Below are 6,000 nucleotides of genomic sequence, written 5' to 3'. Positions count from 1 at the left end.
GGTGACCATATGTGCATGGGTTTATCGCTGGGCTTTCTATCCTGTTCCATTGATCTATATTTCTGTTTTTGTGCAGTACCATACTGTCTTGATGACTGTAGCTTTGTAGTATAGTCTGAAGTCTGGGAGCCTGATTCCTCCAGCTCCGTTTTTTCTTTCTCAACATTGTTTTGGCTATTTAGGGTCTTTTGTGTTTCCATACAAACTGTGAAATTTTTTGTTCTGGTTCTGTGAAAAATGCCACTGGTAGTTTGATAGGGATTGCATTGAATCTGTAGATTGCTTTGGGTAATATAGTCATTTTCACAATGTTGATTCTTCCAATCCAAGAACATGCCATATCTCTACATCTGTTTGTATCATCTTTAATTTCTTTCATCAGTGTCTTATAGTTTTCTGCATACAGGTCTTTTGTCTCCTTAGGTAGATTTATTCCTAGGTATTTTATTCTTTTTGTTGTAGTGGTAAATGGGAGTGTTTCCTTAATTTCTCTTTCAGATTTTTCATCATTAGTGTATAGGAATGCCAGAGATTTCTGTGCATTAATTTTGTATCCTGCTACTTTACCAAATTCGTTGATTAGCTCTAGTACTTTTCTGGTAGCATCTTTAGGATTCTCTATGTATAGTATCATGTCATCTGCAAACAGTGACAGTTTACTTCTTTTCTGATTTGGATTCTCTTTATTTCTTTTTCTTCTGATTGCTGTGGTTAAAACTTCCAAAACTATGTTTAATAAGAATGGTGAGAGTGGACAACCTTGTCTTGTTCCTGATCTTAGTGGAAATGGTTTCAGTTTTTCACCATTGAGAATGATGTTGGCTGTGGGCTTGTCATCTATGGCCTTTATTATGTTGAGGTAAGTTCTCTCTATGCCTACTTTCTGGAGGGTTTTTATCATAAATGGGTGTTAAATTTTGTCAAAAGCTTTTTCTGGGGTTTCCCTGGTGGTGCAGTGGTTGAGGACTGCCAATGCAGGGGACACAGGTTCGTGCCCCGGTCTGGGAAGATTCCCACATGCTGCGGAGCAGCTGGGCCCATGAGCCATGGTCAATGGGCATGTGCGTCCGGAGCCTGTGCTCTGCAATGGGAGAGGCCACAAGAGTGAGAGGCCCATGTACCTCCCCCCCCACCAAAAAAAAAACAAAACAACTTTTTCTGCATCTATTGAGATGATCATATAGTTTTTATCCTTTGGTTTGTTAATATGGTGTATCCACTGATTGATTTGCATATATTGAAGAATCCTTGCATTCCTGGGATAAACCCCACTTGATTGTGTTGTATGATCCTTTTATTGTGCTGTTGGATTCTGTTTGCTAGTATTTTGTTGAGGATTTTTGCATCTATGTTCATCAGTGATATTGGCCTGTAGTTTTATTTCTTTGTGACATCTTTGGTTTTGATATCAGGGTGATGGTGGCCTCGTGGAATGAGTTTGGGAGTGTTCCTCCTCTGCTATACTTTGGAAGAGTTTGAGAAGGATAGGTGTTAGCTCTTCTCTAAATGTTTGATAGAATTCAACTGTGAAGCCATGTGGTCCTGGGCTTTTGTTTGTTGGAAGATTTTTAATCACAGTTTCAATTTCAGTGCTTGTGATTGGTCTGTTTATATTTTCTATTTCTTCCTGGTTCAGTCTTGGAAGTTAGTGCTTTACTAAGAATTTGTCCATTTCTTCCAGGTTGTCCATTTTATTGGCATTTAAAGCTTGTGTTTTCTTTTTTATTTTCAGTCTGGATGATCTGTCCATTGGTGAAAGTGTGGTGTTAAAGTCCCCTACTCTGATTGTGTTACTCTCAATTTCCCCTTTTATGGCTGTTAGCATTTGCTTTATGTATTGAGGTGCTCCTATATTGGGTGCATAAATATTTACAATTGTTATATCTTCTTCTTGGATTGATCCCTTGATCATTATGTAGTGTCCTTCTTTGTCTCTTGTAATAGTCTTTATTTTAAAGTCTATTTTGTTTGATATGTGAATTGCTGCTCCAGCTTTCTTTTGATTTCCATTTGCATGGAATATCTTTTTCCATCCCCTCACTTTCAGTCTATATGTGTCCCTAGGTCTGAAGTGGGTCTCTTTTAGACAGCCTATATACGGGTCTTATTTTTTGTATCCATTCAGCCAGTCTATGTCTTTTGGTTGGAGCACTTAATCCATTTACATTTAAGGTAATTATCAATATGTATGTTCCTGTTGCCATTTTCTTAATTGTTTTGGGTTTGTTATTGTAGGTCTTTTCCTTCTCTTGTGTTTCCTGCCTAGAGAAGTTCCTTTTGTATTTGTTGTAAAGCTGGTTTGGTGGTGCTGAATTCTCTTAGCTTTTGCTTGTCTGTAAAGGTTTTAATTTCTCTGTAGAATCTGAATGAGATCCTTGCTGGGTAGAGTAATCTTGGTTGTAGGTTTTTCCCTTTCATCACTTTAAATATGTCCTGCCACCCCCTTGTGGCTTGCAGAGTTTCTGCTGAATGATCAGTTGTTAACCTTATGGGGATTCCCTTGTATGTTATTTGTTGTTTTTCCCTTGCTGCTTTTAATATTTTTTCTTTGTACTTAATTTTTTTTTTTTTTTTGGTGTGGTATGCAGGCCTCTCACTGCTGTGGCCTCTCCCATTGCGGAGCACAGGCTCTGGATGCGCAGGCTCAGTGGCCATGGCTCATGGGCCCAGGTGCTCCGCAGCATGTGGGATTCTCCCGGACCGGGGCACAAACCCGCATCCCCTGCATCGGCAGGCAGACTCTCAACCACTGCGCCACCAGGGAAGCCCTGTATTTAATTTTTGATAGTTTGATTAATATGTGTCTTGGTGTGCTTCTCCTTGGATTTATCCTGTATGGGACTCTTTGCATTTCCTGGATTTGATTGACTATTTCCTTTCCCATATTAAGGAAGTTTTCAACTATAATCTCTTCACATATTTTCTCAGTCTCGTTCTTTTTCTCTTCTTCTCCTGGGACCCGTATAATTCGAATGTTGGTGTGTTTAATGTTGTCCCAGAGGTCTCTGAGACTGTCCTCAATTCTTTTCATTCTTTTTTCTTTATTCTGCTCTGTGGTATTATTTCCACTATTTTATCTTCCAGGTCACTTATCCGTTCTTCTGCCTCAGTTGTTCTGCTATTGATTCCTTCTAGAGAATTTTTAATTTCATTTATTGTGTTGCTCATCATTGTTTGCTCTTTCATTCTTCTAGGTCCTTGTTAAACGTTTCTTCTATTTTTTCCATTCTATTTCTAAGATTTTGGATCATCTTTACTATCATTACTCTGAATTCTTTTTCAGGTAGACTGCCTATTTCCTCTTTGTTTGGTGTGATGGGTTTTTACCTTGCTCCTTCATCTGCTGTGTGTTTCTCTGTCTTCTCATTTTGCTTAAATTACTGTGTTTGTGGCCTCCTTTTCGCAGGCTGCAAGTTCGTAGTTCCCATTGTTTTTGGTGTCTGCCCCCAGTGGCTAAGTTTGGTTCACTGGGTTGTGTAGGTTTCCTGGTGGAGGGGACTGGTGCCTGTGTTGTGGTGGATGAGGCTGGATCTTGTCTTTCTGGTGGGCAGGACCGTATCTGGTGGTGTGTTTTGGGGTGTCTGTGACCTTATTATGATTTTAGGCAGCCTCTCTGCTAATGGGTGGGGTTGTGTCCCTGTCTTGCTAGTTGTTTGGCATAGGGTGTCCAGCACTGTAGCTTGCTGGTTATTGAGTGGAACTCGGTCTTAGCATTGAGATGGAGATCTCTGGGAGAGCTTTAGTTGTTTGATATTACATGGAGCTGGGAGGTCTCTGGTGGACCAATGTCCTGAACTTAGCTCTCCCACCTCAGAGGCACAGGCCTGACAGCCAGTTAGAGCACCAAGACCCTGTCAGCCACACAGCTCAGAAGAAAAGGGAGAAAGAAAAGAAAGAAAAGAAAAGAAAAGAAAGAAAACATACAGTTATTAAAATAAAAAAATATTAAAAATAAATTAAAAGGTAATTAAAAAAAAAAAATGGACAGACAGAACCCTAGGACAAATGGTAAAAGCAAAGCTATCCAGACAAAATCACACAAAGAAGCATACATATACACACTCACAAAAAGAGAAAAAGGAAAAAAATATATATTTTTTTTAAAAGAAGGAAGAGGACAACGAAATCAATAAACAAATCTACCAATGATAATAAACTCTAAGTACTAAACTAAGATAAACATAAAACCAGAAACAAATTAGATGTAGAAAGCAAACTCCAAGTCCACAGTTGCTCCCAAAGTCCACCACCTCAATTTGGGATGATTCGTTGTCTATTCAGGTATTCCACCGATGCAGGGTACATTAAGTTGATTGTGGAGCTTTAATCCACTGCTCGTGAGGCTGCTGGGAGAGATTTCCCTTTCTCTTCTTTGTTCGCACAGCTCTCGGGATTCAGCTTTGGATTTGGCCCCGCCTCTGCGTGTAGGTCACCTGGGGGCATCTGTTCCCCCCTCAGACAGGACGCGGTTAAAGTAGCAGCTGATTCGGGGGCTCTGGCTCACTCAGGCCTTGGGGAGGGAGGGGTATGGAATGCGGGGCGAGTCTGTGGCGGCAGAGGCCGACATGACATTGCAACAGCCTGAGGCACGCCATGTGTTCTCCCGGAGACGTTGTCCCTGGATCATGGGACCCTGGCAGTGGCAGGCTGCACAGACTCCCGGGAGGGGAGGTGTGGATAGTGACCTGTCCTTGCACACAGGCTTCTTTGTGGCTGCAGCAGGAGCCTTAGCGTCTCATGCCCATCTCTGTTGTCCACACTGATAGCCATGGCTCATGCCTGTCTCTGGAGCTCGTTTAGGTGGTGCTCTGAATCCCCTCTCCTTGCGCACCCTGAAACAACAGTCTGTTGCCTCTTAGGCAGGTCCAGACATTTTCCCGGACACCCTCCCAGCTAGCTGTGGCGCACTAGCCCCCTTCAGGCTGTGTTCATGCAGCCAACCCCAGTCCTCTCCCTGGCATCTAACCTCCGAAGCTGAAGCTTCAGCTCTCAGCCCCCACCCGCCCCCGCAGGTGAGCAGACAAGCCTCTCAGGCTGGTGAGTGCTCATTGGCACCGATCCTCTGTGCGGGAATCTGTTTTGCCCTCTGCACCCCTGCTGCTGTGCTGTCCTCCATAGCTCCAAAGCTTCCCCCCCCCCCCACCCTCCATCTCCGCCAGTGAAGGGGCTTTGTAGTGTGTGGAAACTTTTCCTCCTTCACAGCTCCCCCCAAGAGGTGCAGGTCCTGTCCCTATTCTTTTGTCTCTGTTTTTTCTTTTTTCTTTTGCCCTACCCAGGTATGTGGGGAGTTTCTTGCTTTTGGGGAAGTCTGAGGTCTTCTGCCAGCATTCAGTAGGTGTTCTGTTGTTTTTCCACATGTAGATGTATTTCTGATGTATTTGTGGGAAGGAAAGTGATCGCCACGGCTTACTCCTTCACCATCTTGAAGGTCTCTTTATAATTTCAAACTTCTTAAATTTGCTAAGATTCGTTTTGTGTCGTATCATATGCTCTACCCTGGAGAATGTTACATGTACAATCGAGAAGTGTGTGTATTTTGCTACTGTTGGATGGAATGCTCTATATATGTTACATTCACTTGGTCTAAAGTGTGGTTCAACTCCAACGTTTTCTTGTTAATTTTCTGTCTGGATGGTCTATCCATTGCTGACAGTGCAGTACAGAAGTCCCCTACTATTGTGTTTGTTTGTTTTTTGGGGGTTTTGTGTTTGTTTTTTGCCTGCACCGCACAGCTTGTGGGATCTTATTTCCCTGACCAGGGATGGAACCCATACCGCCTGCAGTGGAGTGTGGAGGCCTAACCACTGGAATGCCAGGGAATTCCTCCCCTACTATTATTATATTGTTTTCTATTTCTCCCTTCTTTTTCATTCAGCCAGCCAATCTGTGACTTTTGGTTGATAAATTGAATCCATTTATATTTAGAGTGATTTTGATATGTAAGGACTAACTACTGCCATCTTATTGTTTTTCTTCTGGTTGGTTCACATCTCTTGTTTC

The sequence above is a fragment of the Mesoplodon mirus genome (assembly GCF_964341445.2).
Source record: "Mesoplodon mirus genome assembly, chromosome: 2".
NCBI lineage: Eukaryota > Metazoa > Chordata > Mammalia > Artiodactyla > Ziphiidae > Mesoplodon > Mesoplodon mirus.
Note: the sequence above shows the minus strand (reverse complement) of the source record.